A 17,424-nucleotide genomic window follows, 5' to 3' on the forward strand; every position below is an offset into this window, starting at 1 on the left:
TGAGGAATCTGATGGAAATGAATGGCGATTCTTTCCTGAGACCCCGGGCTCTCTAATGCAGCTCATTTGGACAAACATATCATTGTGGGAGACATCAATGGGGCCGACTGGACTAGAAGATATGCCAACTTTCCATGTTTGTTTCCTCTTGATGTGTTCAGAACAGCGGTGGCCCTGTTAAAAGGTGACTTCCTCCATGAGGAAATGGAATTTGCAACGCACTCCTTGCAGCACACTCCGTCTTTGTAGTGTGTGAAAATATGTTCTATCTCATCTAACAAGAACTGCTTACAGTCTCATACTTTGCTACTTCCTATCTCTCTCTCTCTCTCGCTCTTTTTCTTTCTTTATTCCACAGATGGGTTTACAGTATTTCTCAGTTTCCGTGCGTATGACCTGAGGCTATATCATGACTAACACTATACTTTTAGAAGGACAAAACAATCGCAGTGTTAAACAACAACATAAAAGAGTGGAATTCTTTTTTTCTTCTGTTGAGCAAAACAAAACAGTTGCTCAACAAAAGGCCAACACATTGCATCACCTCTTTCTTGACAATGGACTTAGAATGTTCTTAGAAGTCGGTTTTCTTCCACAAAATATTGAGCCAAACTGTGTTGTTTTCCTAAAGTGGTTAACCATTGGGAGCTTTTCATCTTCTCATACTGGAGAATGTTACTGGGAATTCAACGGCGATCCAGGGGAAGACTGTACGGTAAAAGTTGCATTTCAAGGAGGAAGTAACAAACGGATGACGGCAGACGAGTAACCACAACAACGGTGTTAAAGAGTGGCCGTGAAGCTGAGAATGTATCGACAGGTCAGATCTGCGTGCATTAAAAAGCTTTAAAGACAGAAATGATTGATTGTTAGTTAAGGTAATGTATCTAGTCCATAAACTAAATGGATTCCTATTGATATCTCTCCACTTTTGAAAGTCCATCTCATTCCATCTGTTGTGTAGCCTCTTTAAATCTCATTTGTGGACTCAAACCTTTTTTTCCTTTACAGTGTCTACATTTGGTTTTCAAGAAGCAGCACTGCTTCATGTTCACATGTTGTTCGTCTTAAACTGATCTCACCAACACCTTCTGGATTAAATACAGTTAACAACTACACATCGTAGCGACAGTGACGAGAACTTAAAGTCAGACACAGCTTTTACAGTTGGAGGTAACATCTGCCAAATGCCTGGAGGGAAATCTCTTCATGAACTCTTAATGACACCTTTGATAATTAATACACCTTTATCTGTGATCCACATGACCGCCCCTGCGAATCAGAGATAAATTATCACTCCAACGTGGAGGGTTTCCTGATTAACCCTTTGATAGAGATGAGGGGAGGTGTGATGAACTGCCGAGGACCTATGACAATGAACGCATGACTCATCGGTACAAGCAGCTATGAACATCTTTGCAAGAAACACAAACCAAACCGCAACAAAGAATGCCGGTCATCCGGGGGAATGCATCCGACTCCAAAATAAACATTACGTTTCGCTACAACAATCCGCTTCATGCGTTGAGGGGGGAAAAAGCCAATGGTGGGAAAACAGTGCGGGGGGGGGGGGGTGTGTGAAGTTTGCTTCCTCTCGACTTTGTGACTTGCTGAAGCCCCAGGTGTTTTCTGTTCTCAAAGCATCCAGTCAACCTTCTTTCATTTCTATCAAAGGCACCAAAGAATTTCTTCATTTGAAATGAATGACTGTAAAACCGTGAGCTAATGTTTAATGTGTCAACTCATACCAGATAAGATAGACCTATAAATATCTGCCAAGCCCTGCCATGGAAACAAACAGCCACCTCGTCGCGGATCAGTTACAGAAGTGGCAACTTTTTATAGGTCAGCAGAACTGCAGTTGCCTTGGAAACCATGTGGAAGAATAGCGCACTTTTGGAACAGGTAATACTGGTCAGGGCAATTAGAGGAGCCCATTTGGCTGAAGGGGAATTATCACAGAGCTGTCTTGAGGTAATTGATGGGTTGGCTCATTCACTGCTCACAGAATGTTCCGCTAATGCTGCACCTGGACCTGGGCACACTGAACAAATCACAAAGGAAAGAAATGCCTGATTGTTTGTTGTAAACCAAAGGAAGTCATCTGTTAAAGGACCTCTGGTAGAACAAACAGGGACACTTCCTGAAATGTGCTGCTTTCCTGTAAGTTTTGCATATAACAGGCATTTATGCTCATCTCTTGCCGTGTCTGCTTCAGATTATGTGTGGGCTTAAGAATAATTTGCTTTCTGGCAAGAGAGTCGACTCCAACTGACTTCACATTGTTCTGTTTCTGTGCTGTGTTGTTGTTGTTGTTGTGGATACCTGGAAACAATGCAACCACAACTGGATCGCGCTCTTGCTTTACCTGTTACGAAAAACCCCCGTAGGTCAGCCCACGTTCACAACTGTGAGTCTCCGAGAAGCCGGGCCCCTCCATTGCATGATGACTATGCAATTTGCAAAATTACAAGCTAGCTGAAACCCTGCCCTGAAGAACCACCAGACTCTGCCTGAATTATTAATCAAGTATTGATGAAGGCCTGATAAATGCACTCGGCTCACCATCCCAATGACATTCTTGTCCCCCGAAGCCACATCTGCCACTCCGCCTGCCTTAAAAGTTCCTGTCAATTGACAGAAAACTTGTATAGATGTGAAAATTGACTCATTTAAATCCCAAAAAATTGATTATTTTCAGCAATGTATCGCCTTACCGTCGGATCTCAACTGTACCACCGTCTCTCCTGCCCAGAAACTCAAATAAACACACTTCCATGCCAGCTAATTACAATTTCACACTGTGCGACAGTCGACAATCTTCCTGTACTCCGTTTGGCCCGCCACCAAAGTCTTCTAATGTGCTCACACAGGGGGAATCAACATGCCAACCTGATGGAGGTACACAAACATCAGCAGAGAATTACCGCCATAATTATGATTACTTCTCTGCCTTTAGGTGTTAATATAAAATTCATCAAGCTTTGTGGTGAAAGGTCCTAAAAAAAATTATAAAAACTACATGATTTTATATAAACACTCAGGGATAATGTGTATTGTGGGGCATTCATTTATGGATAAAATGCACATGATCAAATTACATTCAAGTACTTCAGCAGCCCTTTGGACTGACCTCTGGGCCTGGTCGTCAATATCTCCACCGCCATCACCTCCAGCAGCTGAAGTGCACTTAATAAATTACACCTTTAACAATGGGAAAAGGCGATGAATTGAAAAATGTTTAGCCAGTTCATGCATTTTTAACGCGGCCTCTCCCTCAAATCGGCCTCTAATTAATAATTAAAATTAATCTCATTATGGGAGTTTTCATTATGGGATAATTTAATTAAATGGAAGCCCACAGGCCTCTGAAGGCCTGGAGCCACTATAGGACCCAGTGCTCTACTCCTCTAATGGGTCAGGACAGGAGAGTGCACTGGTAATGCACTGGAGGAGCCCATACATTATTTAATGGATGCCGCTAAGTAAGGACAGATCAATGATAACTTGTCATCTCGTCAATGTGTTGAAAGCATTCCAGATCCTACGGCAGGATAAATCCCAAAACTAAGGAGAAAATATCTACACACACACACACACACAGTGTATGACCTGTGAGTATTCTTTGTGCAAAGTGAAATGGGGAATTCCTGTGCATTTTTGCTGATATCAAAGCATCAAAGGTTGCAAGATGAGGGTAAAAGACAAGGCAGCCTGTTGCCCACATCACATTTCAGGCCAAATATAAGCTTCTGTGTAAATGGTGATTGGTACAAGGTACATCGGATACCAAACAAATACAGGATATCACAGTCAAATGGGAGCCATTAAAGACGCGAGGAGGGGCAGAAGAGGAAGAGGGTATCTGAGTTGTCTTCTCTCCAGGAGCACTTAAGCACTCTAATTATCAGACCACAGTGAAGACACACACATTGAAATCACTCGTACTGCTTTTTTTTCCCTTGCCACACACGGATCAAGTTCTCTGTTCAAACAGGCGCCGAAATAAATAGCGAGGTTAAAGTTTTGTTTAAATCTATTGAAAAGTCACAAAAACGGAAAAGATGTTTTCCGTGTGTGGCGCTGTAGCATTGCTACACGGAAATGAGTGAAGAAGATGTTGACCATGTGTAAAGAACCTTTTTAAATAAAGCTTCATTCAAAAGAATATACATTAGAATAGAGACAGAATGAAGACATTCAGGGCAACTAAGGAAAGAAAATAAGTTCTTATTAAAAAGCACAAGAGAGGTGGGATTATGACATTACTATTTTCCCAAAGTAACATAAACACAAGAGTGGCATTTTGAGATTTTTCTATTTGGGACCTGTTTTTAAAAAATAAAAGCATTTCAGGGCCCATAAAAGGCCATTTCACTGATACAATAAAAACGCAGATTCTCCTGTGTGGACAGCTCCTAAGTGTCCACTGTCTCGACATCTTTATTGATTTCTACCATTAAATCTGTTCTACAGTCAAAATGACAGATTCAAAGAAGCTGCATTTACATAAACCTTATTTTTCACAGCCGTAATATCATTTCAACAAATACTCCTGATGGATTTCATATGTATTTGCATTAAAGAGATACTGGTCAGCTCATTTGAACTCGTTTCAGCGTCATAATGATCCACTAAATAACTTGCGAACAGCTGAGGCACATTTTGGTTTCTCTGTGATTACTTTAGGACCTCACCCTACAATACATTAGAAAAGATGAGCCAAAGAAATTTGGTCAAGGCCAGATTTGACCCAAGGGCCTGGTCTGATGACGCATTGTAATTCTTCAAAATCATTGTGCCATACCATGTGTTCTTACTCAGATTTTATTGTTATTGCCAGGTTTCTACAAATTGAATTAATGCAATTATTATGCCGGACAATGAGAAACACATGTGACAGACCCGCATTTAAAATGCACAAAGTCTCACATCATGCATATGCACGCCGGGGCGTGCGTTTTAAAAAGAGGAAATCTTTAACATAAACATTAGCGTCTTGTGAAAACAAATGAGTAATTAGTTTAGGGCATAATAAGCTGGGGTAGGCACACAATGAAAGAAGGCATTCTGGCTTTAAAATGAATAAAAATTGATTGTGTCCCAATAAAAAACGAATTGGCGGAGTGTTAACTGGATTCCACATAAACGTCTGTAGCAGTCCCCGGCCGCTTTATTGTGTGCTAATGCAATAGAGAACACTTAGCAATAAATGCTCCTCTCTGATGAGCTCACAGAGGCTTTCCAAGATGGCCTGATGAAATTGAAAAAATTAGATTTGAGCGAGCTGCTAATGACTCCTAAAACAAAGGAAAATCTCTAAATAGAATTAGCCTGCCCTCTTCTTCTCTAAATACATCATATGTAAATTACTGTCATTTGGAGAAATATGCTTGCCTGGAAGGTAAAGCCTTCATTAGAAGATCTCAGAAGGTTTGGGACTCGAGCAAGAACTCCTCCAGGACATTTAAAAAGTTTGAGTTCTCAGCAAAGGCAAAGATATTGTTCACTCGTGGCAGCAGATCAGAATTCCAACTCTGAATCTGTGTATTTATTTTTAATATTTTTTTGAGGACAGATAACACCGCTTTGTGAAAGACGTGTAAAATGTTTTATGTCATTTTGTCCTTCAGCTGAGTCCATGTGCGGATAAATAAATTGACTTTACTGTCTTAGAAGAATTTTAATTAGCAAAAAAGTAATTAAAGTCTGATATATTAAAGTTGTCACCTTCAGCATTAATTGCATATTATTTTTATTTGAAGCTTGAGGCTTTCATTAGTGGCGTCCAATAGGACCAATAATTATCAGCTGAAGGCGCTGAGGGTCAATTTGTGTCTCGATAATTCTACAATGACCAAGTCAAACCAAGGTTTTACATACAATAAAATATGTGTGTTTCAATCTCGGGGGGTTAAATTATGGTTATATCAGTTTAAAAGAATATGCAAAACACACATTTTAAATAAATATAAGGACAAAGAACAGTAGTTTAATCCAGTACGGTGATGGAAATGGTTTAAATGTGTTTAAATGCACTGAGAACCTGAAGAACATTGTATAAAATACTGTAAATATTTGGTGATGTAAGTACTATTATAAATTGTGTTGTGTGTAATAGGAATGGGGGTAGGTACATATACGTTTATACTTCTGCCTACTCCTTTTCAAACATGTGACGAGATGTAAATGTCAATGTGTTGTCATGGTAAATGTTGTACGTGTCTGAAATAAAAACTATCCATATACCTATCTCTGTAAGACTTATATTTATTTTATGAACTATCAAACAATGCTTTACTATAATAAACATTAAAAACAAACCACATGTTTTTCCAAGTGCTTTTAATCTAAATATGTCAAATAATTTTGTCGCTAAACCTAACAAAATACAATATCCATGTATTAAAAACACGTATTTGTATTTGCTGATATTGTTGCTGTTCACATTTCCAGAATCAAAAAATAAGTTGGTCTTATATTCAGATGACTTCACCAAATTGGGTCCAGAAGTGTTTACACAACTCGCACAACCAATTATTTGAACGCCTAAATGGCCATTACACACCCTCCATTGTTTACGTATGGCAGAGAAGAGACATATTACAACTTTGCAGGAATTAGGCACCAATTAAGTGAGACAAAGTGTGTTTGCAGGAGCAGTTCGACTGTGTCCTTATACAAACACGGAGGCCTGTCAGTTGCCTAGCTTCAGGACAGCAGCCCTTGTGTGTTCCTACCTGGTAGGTAATGCAGTTATCTGGGCATTGTTCTCAGCTCATCCCCCTTGAATCACATGGCTTTGCCATTAGATTTGCACAGCTTTAGATAAAACCTTCCCCAAAATGAGCACGGACCTCACAGGTTTCCCCAAATAAAACCCAGGCAGAATATTCCGTGTTACAGCAGAGTTACATCTATGTTCTCCACATGGTAAGCGCAAATATTTTTGTTGTAGTAGTAGTTTTATATCAAGTAAATAAAATATGTGGGGGAAAAAGTGTCTTTGTGAAGACTGGAGCTGAAATAGACCATGGCTGAATGGTGGGGAAGTTTGAGTGTTTTCTGAGGGTCTGACAGCAGGATCACATATGGAGCAACAGCCAGACTGCAGCTGTGGGGTATTTCCACTGTCCATAAGCACCTACCTATTAATGGGCTTAAAAAAAAACAACTAAAATATAATAATAAGTCAAATCTGTCAAACAGGGTTTTTTTTTTTTAACCATCAAACCAAAGGGAAGCTGATACTCTCCTCTTCCCTTGTTTTTACGTAGCATATTAAATGTAGTTAACAAGAAGAACAGGGTTAGAAATGAGCGGATTTGAGGGACAGTTCAGTCAGAGAGACAGAGAGAGACAAGGATTATATTGGACAAAGGACGTTGAAGATGGAGCCGAGAGAAGGTTCATGGACGTTGTGAAGGAGGACATGAGGACATGAGGACAGTTGATGTAACAGAAGAGGACCCAGGGGGGTGGACAAGATGGAGGGAGATGATCCGCTGCGGCGACCCCCGAAAGAAGAAGATGATTAAATGTAACTTATGGTATAGTCATTATGTCTGCTATTGCACCTTTCTACCAGTAGGTGGAACATAACACTGGAGAGTAAGATGTATGTGACTTCACTCTTGACTTCTGATCCTGAAGTAACGGCGTTAGGAATAAACGGCGTTATATTTTTCAGCAATGAGTAATGTAATTAATTACTGTTTCAATCATGATAACGCTGTTACCGTTACTTTAATTATTAGCTCATTGAAGCTGTTTTCATCAGACCAACTACATCTTTAAACCGAGAGGCAAAGTGTTGTTTTTTTTTTGCTGTTCTTCCACACAAGACAACCGCATACGTGATGATGATTGGCTGAGGTAGTAAAAGGAGGAGTAAAATGTCATTGTAAGCCTATCAGAGGCGGAGTTGGGCGGGTGATGTTGACACACAAACGAACATAAGCGTAGTCGCGCACACAACAACACAAGCGAGTAAACGATCAACAACATGTTGAACGGTGAGCCCGGTTAATAAAAAAAGCAGCCTTTTTTTAAAGTTCGGGGTCCAAAAGCATTTAAAATGTACTTGAAAATAAGTCAATAGTTACTTTCCCTTGTAACTAGTTACTTCTATAATTTGTAACTCAATCACTGATTCAGTTACTTTTTGGTAGAAGTAACTAGCAACTGTAAATAATTAGTTTTTTAAAATTTAAATTTCCAACAATGAAAATAACAGGAAACCTTTTTGTGAAAAATGTCACGTCAGACGTATCTGAATAGTTAATGGGGCCTGATGTTCTTGCAGGACTTAACCAGCGGATTACAGTAATTGAGAGCCCATACTGTGACAGAAATAACTGTTCTCACACATGGGCTAGACCCTCTGGTGCCTTTTGCTGTCTGTTGGCAACTAAATATATTTTCTGCATTCTGAATGGCATTCCACTCGAACGCATACGTGCCAGTAGTTAACAGTGCGCGAGAATAAATAGCTTTTCTCGACCGGGCCTTGACACACGGCGTGTGTGATATTTTGTTTGTTTGTGGACATTTTGTCGGTGTGAAGACGTCCTCATCGGGATCTTAACATTGTCTTTTCCCTCTATTCAGCTTACATTTGTAACAAGTCAAATATTGACATAGTAATAAACCTTCTGGCAGAGGAGCGGGGCTTAATTTCTAGGGATCTTCATAGTGAGCCAGAATTATGTCACCATGGCCACCTGTTCCTGAAAAACGTCATTGGCCCTAAGTAGTTCCGGCATGCGTCCAAAATGTGAACTTCTGAACCAGAGTGCTTACATTTTCATTTATGTAGAAGCAGGAGGCGGCGGCGTGTAGCAACAGCCACTCTAATTTCGTGGCGGTAGAGGAAGGGTTTACGTCAGGGATGTGCTGTCCTGTGCCTGTCACTCAATCTGCCCCTGATTGGCAAACGCAGGGATCGGCCGAGGCTGACGCTGTTCCACGTCACCCGAAGGCTAATGAGAGATTAAACATAAGCAGCAGAAATGCTAAATATTTTTCCAGTTGTCTAGCAAGGAGTTCACACTTGCATCTGTGCAAATGAGCTTTGCCTTGTTGGATAAATTGTTGTAAAATGTTGGAAAAACATCGCTGCTTTTAAAAGGTTTGTGTTAGATCATTTTAAAACCACAATTAACAGACTAAATCTTTCATTATCTGACATCTTATTGCGATATATATTGACATCGACAACATTTTTTTCCAATCATGATAACCCTGATGTCCTAATTGGATGCCATGAATGTGCATATTCAACGCAAATATGTATTTATTTTCCACCAAAATGTAAGGTCAAGTGATTTCAATGCCATTTAACAATATTCCCAATTATTTAATCCGGAAACTTTTCATTTTGTTCCATGTCTGGCTCATCAAAAACAGACAATGCAATCAAACAGCAGCAGCAATATAAGCTGTGCTTGATTGAACTAATCATTTCTCTGTGAAGGGACAAAAAAGAATGACGTGTCGCTAACCCCGTCCGTCTTTAACACCCAGGTCGCGCTGCAGGTGTAGCACAAACGTACAGTATACGTATATATATATATATATCAGACTGGAGATCAGGAATAGCTCTGTGGGCCACACACAGCTGCTGGTGCTGCTTACATCACTGGAGCTGATGCCAATTAGCTTTTCTCTTCCTATTTGCAGGCCGTTTGTCATGGATGAAAATAGATAGCCAAAACTCCACGGCCATGCACAACTGTGCTGGACTCTGAACTAAAACATTAAAACATGAATGAAAGTAGAAAATGTTTAAAATATATGACTAATAACAGACTGCATTATGAAGAGTCACGACTCATTTGCAGCGAACGAGTGAGATCCAGGAAGTCCACGGATCGACGCGGTGTTCTCTGCACATACTGTAACAGGACATGTTCCTTTTAAGTGAAACAGGCTTGCTGAGGAAACCGGCCCAGCAGCGGTCCGTCGTGGGGAGCAGGGCAATCACCGTCCTGTGGTAGCCTTGATGAAATCAGCTCACACTAAGGCCAACGTGCTGACAGTGGGGATCAAGGCGGTCAAAGTTATTCCAGGGGTCCTGCCACTCTGAGAGACCAACGGCTGACCTGAACAACAGGCTGATAAGCCACAGGGTGAGACATGGGTGAGACATGCCGGCAGGAGAGGACAGTGATTTTCTTCAACGTTACACACAGACGAGTATAATTATTAATGACGTGTATCAGAAAGATGATTGAAATACCCATAGAAAGAATCAAAAGCAACCGTATGGTGAATAAAAAGCGAGGATATTGCAGCAAATCATTGCAATTATTTTGACGGACATTACAATTTCGGTTCATATTTTTGTATGAATGGTCCCTTTGTCAATTTTTGACATTTTTTTCGGAATCTTCTTCCTGCAGCACTGCAGATGATCATCATCATAATGCCATTTTGTCACAAGTTTGATTTTTGTTTAGAAAATAATTGCAGCAAACACATTCAACACATGACAAACAAACATTCGCTCCAGAGAACCTGGAGAAAACCCACACACACACACACACACAGGGAAAAACAGGAAAACTCCACACAGAAAGGCCCCGGACTAGGACACAAACCATCAGTCTTCTTGCTACGAGGCAACAATGCTTGCCACGCTCCCCACCGTGCGTCCCCCATAGACATGCACAATTATTTTCCAATTAATTGTGCACCCCTATTATCATAATAATAAGAATATTTATAACAAACATGGTATAGAATTACATAATACTGTGAGGAGAGCAGAGCCGTCATAGTGGAAGTGGCACCTTTAAGACGCATTAGTAATATAATTTATAGTCCAAATATTTATTTATTTACATTATTAATACTTTGATTCATGCAGCTCCTTATGACTCTTTTTTCCCCACACACACTAATTATTATACCATATTGCCCAATCCTATGCACTGTTATTGCGATGCTGATTCTATATTAACCATCCAATTTTTAACGAATAGCATTTTAGGACACAAATAGTATTCAACTAGAGTAAGACTTCTTATTAAAAAGGCAGCCACAGTCTGTCCAGCTACTGTAAAGAGAAGTAGCCACATGCTCCACTCCAGTTGCTCCATGTGTTAAGGTGTCTATCATGTGTGAAACAAGCTATTTTTCCTTCGGCCGTGCCTTTTTGACTCTGATGACATAATGCTCGGGAGCATGCCCCCCCCCCCCACACACACACACACACACTCTCACTTTTATACACCTATTTAAGAACAGCAGCCTTTCACACCAAATTCAGCAGGAAGAAGCAGTAAAAAAGGCGAAATGGACAAGACCTTCAGTATTTCATAATTAACAGGCAGCGGCGAGGAAAGAGCGGCGCGCACTGACGTAAGAAGATCAACAACGTATAAACGTGATCATTCATTCTGCAGAAAATTGCAACAGTGCCATGTGGTTTGGTGTTATTCCACCCACTAAAAAAACCCAAAATCATAACAAAATTGAAATATGCATCGCACTTTTTTTATAATCTTTGATTGCTTTGCTTTGTTTGGAGGTCCTGCAGCGCTGCCTATACGCTCTCTTTTGTTTCTGCGGTGGTCCCCGAGCTTTTAGCAGGTCACCACCTGCAAGAAGTAGTGTAAATTACTTGGTGGGCCTAATTGCCCATGTCCGCCGCATTACTATAAACCACTAGTCCTGTGCTAACTCTATTGTCAGGTACTTAATCAAGGCCACCAGATTTATTTCCTAGCACTAACTTGGGGGACAAGCACAAGCAGAGGCCTGGGTAATTGGATCTTTTCTGCATCTAAAATTAACCACCTATTCTTAGTGGGAGCTAGGGTTTGGAAATGATAACAATAATGATATCAACCAATACCATATGAGGCTCTGCCTTTCATACTGGGAGTTGCATAATGTATGGTGCGACCCAGATGTTGCTCAGAATGACCTTACCTGGGGGGTACGGTGCCATTATGCCAATCAAACTCTGAAGCACATGATCAGTCACAGGCGCCGAGAGCAGACCGAAGAAACTTAATTATTCAAGTCTCTTACCTCACACACGCACAGCAGAAGTAACAGGCATTAAGGCTGGTTCGCTCTCTCTACCACGGATCTGACGCGGGACAAATGGCAGAAAGTGAAATTAATAACTTAAAAAAAAAAAGAAACATGCGACAGAAAGAAAAGACAAATGAATAAACGGATTCTGTGAAATGAGCAAAATCTGTGGAACAATATGCGAAGAGAACTCAGGTCATTTGTCATCTATGGCAATTTATCACATCACATTTACCATTTTAAATGAAAAAAGAAATATATATATATATATATATATATATACATAAAAAGTCATTTCTCAGCATAATGTAACACTAAAATATTGCGTAACACAAGTCCTTTTTGTCGATGTGGTAGGTGACGCGGTGGCGAGTGAGGAGAAAGGAGTGAGCATGCAGAGGGGATGTGGTCTGTGCAGGGATGTCAGGAGCATAATGGCCAGCTGAGTCATAGGTTATAAAAAGCTGTCATTAGGGATTTCTGTCCTCAGCAGCTCATCACACAGGACCCCTGAATTATTTATTACGCTGGAAACTCAAGTGGCCCTTTACTCAAGTCCGCCTGGTTTCCTGCACTCCCCTTTCCTTGGGCTTTTTTTTCTGTTTTTTTTTCTTAATAAAAGCACAACATTTAGCATATTAATAAATGTCTTTGCAGAGGGGCCATTATATAAACAGGAATTCATTTTAATAATGTAATTCCTATGTTTATGTTTTTTTTATAGTGGGTCGAGCAAATGATACAGTGTGAACCTAATGAGGACCTTGATACAATAAGAGTGTGTAATCAAAGTGTATATTATTAGAATGGACCGAGTATTTGCTTTGCCTGGAGTCCAAATGACCGACTAATTAGTAATTAAACTTCTCTAATGAAGGGGATTTTTCTATGATATGAGATTTTGACAGCAATAATTTGTAAAATTCGGTGTGTGTGTGTGAGTTTGTGTGTACGTCTCTGTCAGAGATCACTGACTTGATAAGGATTGTATATCATGACCGGCAGATTCTACAAACCAGCGGAAAAAAAGAAAGAAAACTAAAACTCCCTCGAAATCAGCTTTACTTCATTTTTCCCCCTTGGTTTTGATAGCAAAGTCGATGCAAATCAGCTCAGGCATTTTCCTCACTTTGTTTTGTTCTCGCTATATGAAAATGGTTAAAAATCCCATGGGTCAGTGAAAATGATCCTTCCACTCCAGTCGCCTGCTCTAAGTCAGCCAAAACATTCCAGACTTCAAAAGGCAGCCTTTGCCTACCAGGACCATTTCAGTGTCCCAACCTCCGTGGCTCAGGAGGACTTGGTTATTTGGATAAATTAATTTCTGGAGTCTGCCTGAGTTGCAAAAACAACCTCCTGCCTGACAGCAAATTAGTCTAACTGAAAAAAACCAAGGAAAAGCACTTTTAGATTTTAAGAAAACACCTTCCCTCCCTTTTTTAAAATACAGCACTGATTTTCTGTTTAGTGTTGACTAAGCTGCGTTCAGAATTTTATATATTTTCTTTGGGGCAAGCGCAATAAAAGAATAGAAAATATTGCGGAACACATCTGTAATCCTATCTGCTGGCAGGTGATGTGGTTCAATAGGCAACATCAGCACACAGGCTGTAAAGCACACAGACTGTGTACAATACACAGCTGACAGGCTGCATACCATAAAACAGGCTGATGTAAAAGAAAAAAAGAAAACATTTAACAGCTGTCAGCGGTATTGAAAAATGATATAAAACTGAAATCTCTTGAAGACTCAAACATTTTTAAAAGAGGGGAAAAAAAAAAAACAATAAACCACAGCGGATCGACTGTGAAACTGGTGGAGGAAAATGGTTATGGAGGGAAAATTATGCAAACAGATGAAGACAATCCAGAATTAATGGTCCGCAACATTTTCAGGCACTCCGAGAGCTGTCCAAGGACACCATAGGGGAGACTGCGTGGCCCCAGTAATTGGAGGAGCATGTAACTTCAAAAGTGAAGAGAACAGACTGAAGAACTTTCCTCTGAAGTCAAGACTTAAGGAAAACGTGAAGCACATGTATGCTACAGTAGGCAATGTGGTACATGTGCGAATGAAATTGTTCTATTCATTGCCGCAGACATGATACACTGCAGTGTTCCCGCTGAGCTACCACACTTTTATAAGCGTATGCGTTCACTCCTACTCCCCCCCCCCAAACGTAAAGGTCACAGCTGTTCCATCTCAGGGCGACGACTGAAAATACAGAATGCAGCAAAAGAGAGAGAGAGACAGAGAGAAAGAGAGTGGGTCAACACAAAACAAGATATTCCACAATGTCGATGAAGAAAACCGTAAACTATGTCACTCACAAGACGTGAGCTCACCCCGAGCAAGAGAAAAGCTTTTAAAATATAATGGCCGCGAGTCACGATAAATGTGGCTTTTACTGTGTTCCCCCGTCTTTTTATAAAGCAGATGATGTTTCAGAGAGACGATCCGACGACGGGATCACGGGACGTTGGCTTTGTCAGAGGATGATTCAACCCCAATATACGAGCTGTGTCACAGTATTAGTAAAGTTGTGGTTGAAAGGATTCCGCACTCAAAGGCCTTCGACTATGCTCCCTTCTCTTTGTCGCATGTGATTGAACGTAGTGGTGTCGCTCAGTAAAATAAACACTTATCGGAAAAGTAATTGTCAGATTAATCTACAATTAAAGCCCTTAATACAACTTTAAACAAGCAGAAGAGACTCACTTGCACGCAAATCCGACGTTTGGCCAAAGCACCGTTTGTCTTTTGCATCTAGAAAAGCAGTCTGATTACTAACGAGGACGAGTAAGCGCTGACTAATATTTGTGCTCAGATTAAAAACACGAAAACGGGATGAGACAGACAAAGCAAACACCAGAGTTCTGTACCACTTTCCTACAAGTGTTATTGTAGCATGACAGGTTTCTGTGCAACCACGCATCCACGCACGACCAGCGGTAACCTCAACTGAACAGTTGACTAAGTGCATGAACACGGCTGCTTCTTCGATTCACGTCTCCACTCCACTGAAGAAATTTTTTTGTTCTGCAAAGACAAAGAAAAACATTCCACTGGGGGAAACCACCGTCTTTTCACAGTTGATTCAGTGAGAGGTTAATCCAGTACTGCCGGTCTACTGGAAGACCTGCCTCTGCAGCCTCGCCTGTTATCGCGATGGCACGACTTTGACATAACATACACTTCTGTCGCGACGATGTGCCTCGGCTATACATCATGAAAATGAGCTCACGTCAGACGAAAATGAAGACAAACTGTATCGGATCGGAATGGGAAAAGCAGAGGGGAACACAATCTTTCCAAGGCCCTTTTGGTCTGAGGGTAGAACACCAATGCGTGCATGAGTCAATCCTGCAAACGCTAGCTGAGGAGAAAATGTCCATTTTTAACCTGGTATCCATCACTGTCGAATGTGGTGCACGGTAAAAAGGAAATAATTAGACGGAGAAATGACTGCAGCCAAAGGCAGAATGAATGAGAGTGAAAACCTTGGTAGAACTGCTGTTAACTTAAGGCAAATGATATTTTGATAAATGTTCTCCATTCAACTACCTACATGGCCCTGTGTTGGGGAAGGGAAAGCATGATGTTCTCACATTATACAGGGACAAGCATTATACAAATGCTAGTAAACACACAAATCTATACAGCAGCATTAAGGCATAGACAGTGATAGAAAGTGAGCATCAGAATTGAGAGAGAAATAGGGTTTAGGTGACTCTGAATGTGGCATGGTTGCATTTCAGAGACTGTTGATCAGCTGGGATTTTCACTCAAACATCTCTTGGGTTGAAACAAAGGTTAAAATAAATAAAAAGGGAGAATGAGCGAGAGTTTGCTGGAGAAAAACGCCTTGTTGATACCAGCTGTTAGAAATAAGCACTAGCTCCAACCAGATCATCACATATCAAATGTTTTGACGCAATACCAGCACGACACTGGGTGCCACTGGTTCCAAATAAAGTGAGGGACATTGTACATGCAACTCAATACAAATGCAGCCTCTTTATGCCAAGATGGGGCTTGTTTGGTTAAAGGTTAATAATATTTATATTCGTTTTAGTTTGCACGGTTGCACATTCCATCGTGTAAAATTAAGTAAATTTAAAATTAAAAATGATAATATATTATAATCTATCAATTGACACAAATGCAGTGGTCTTAAATAAAAGGGGGGTAAAAGTGTAGCTTTTCAAACATGAATGCACAATAAAAAAAATAAATGAAGATCTACTTGGAATAAACTCTAGCTTCATGGAGCTGCAGCTCAGAGTAACTGCTGCTGCTGCCCACGTCCACGTTGTAAAAGTGGCTCAATACCACACTGTCAATACACCACGAGTCCATGACATGAGACACTGTGAACAGGAAAGTGACAGGAGAAGTGGATTAGACCGCGTGTCCCAGCAGCTGCTTACCTTACTGTCCAGTCTGTGTCACCACATGCAACAAGTCCACCCTCCTCCTCCTCCTCCACCTCCTCCTCCCTCTGACCATAAACATGACATTAACGTGTTCTCAGCCTGGAGAGCACGCGCGCGTCCCTGCGTATGTTTTGTTTGTGTGTGTGAAGGTGAGCTCACCTTAAAGTTCTCGGTTGAGAGGTGACAGTTTCCGCGGAAGCAGCAGAGTCGGGAAGGTTACACTAAGTAGACACGGTGAATCCGCGTGCTTAACAGCGCGCGCTGCCATCTGGTATCAGATGCAGCACGTGGGAACGTGGGCATGAGGAAGCCTTTACGCACACAGCGCATTACTGGCACTAGCACGCTTGTTTTCGTTTGTTTGCGTGCTTGTTTTTTTCCTCTCGAACGCACTGTGGCACATTTAACGTGACATATTTTCACGTTGGCGACACAAATGCGTCCCTAAAATGTACTTAAAAATCCTTAACGTCCACATGTTCAAACGCATCTCATGTGACAGCAGGGCTGCATGTGCCCATTTCTCTCGGTATGAACTAAAGCGCCACCTATAGGTCTCTGTCAGATCTTTTCATATATTCCAGGATTTAAAAAAAAGTGGAGGCAATATGTTGAAATATTGTGAAACAATTAAAAAAATATGGTTTTAAAAATGTTCCTTTAAGTCATTTAAAATCAGTTTAAGATGTCAGTATAATCACACAGGGATCATAGTCATTTCTTACATAAATCTAGCATATTTTTTGTTTTTTTATTCACACAAAACATAAAATAAAGCAGCAACAGAAATGACAGTAAATATTTGTGATGTTACCAACAAAATAATAACAATTTAAGGTACTTTTCTGTCCCTGTCCTTTCTTATATTCCACAGGTTCAAATCTCCACAAACAAGTGTTTTGAGACATTGTGTTTTTGTCTTTTATGATGATCTATATTGGG

At 40.6% G+C, this 17,424-nt stretch overlaps 1 protein-coding gene across 2 annotated transcripts in view; it reads right to left on the minus strand.

The window, feature by feature from the left end:
* Positions 1-16,765, minus strand: part of eya1 (EYA transcriptional coactivator and phosphatase 1) — a 63,135-nt gene extending 46,370 nt beyond the window's left edge. Inside the window, exons 1-2 of one of the 2 annotated variants that reach the window (XM_058626464.1) lie at positions 16,642-16,765; positions 12,040-12,100 (exon numbers count right to left, since the gene is read on the minus strand). The gene's annotated coding sequence lies outside the window, so the exon portion shown is untranslated. The remainder of the gene's footprint in view (positions 1-12,039; positions 12,101-16,641) is intronic. The other variant, XM_058626481.1, reaches the window with a different exon arrangement.
* Positions 16,766-17,424: the final 659 nt, after the last annotated feature.

This window comes from Solea solea, chromosome 1 (genome assembly GCF_958295425.1).
Source record: "Solea solea chromosome 1, fSolSol10.1, whole genome shotgun sequence".
Lineage (NCBI taxonomy): Eukaryota > Metazoa > Chordata > Actinopteri > Pleuronectiformes > Soleidae > Solea > Solea solea.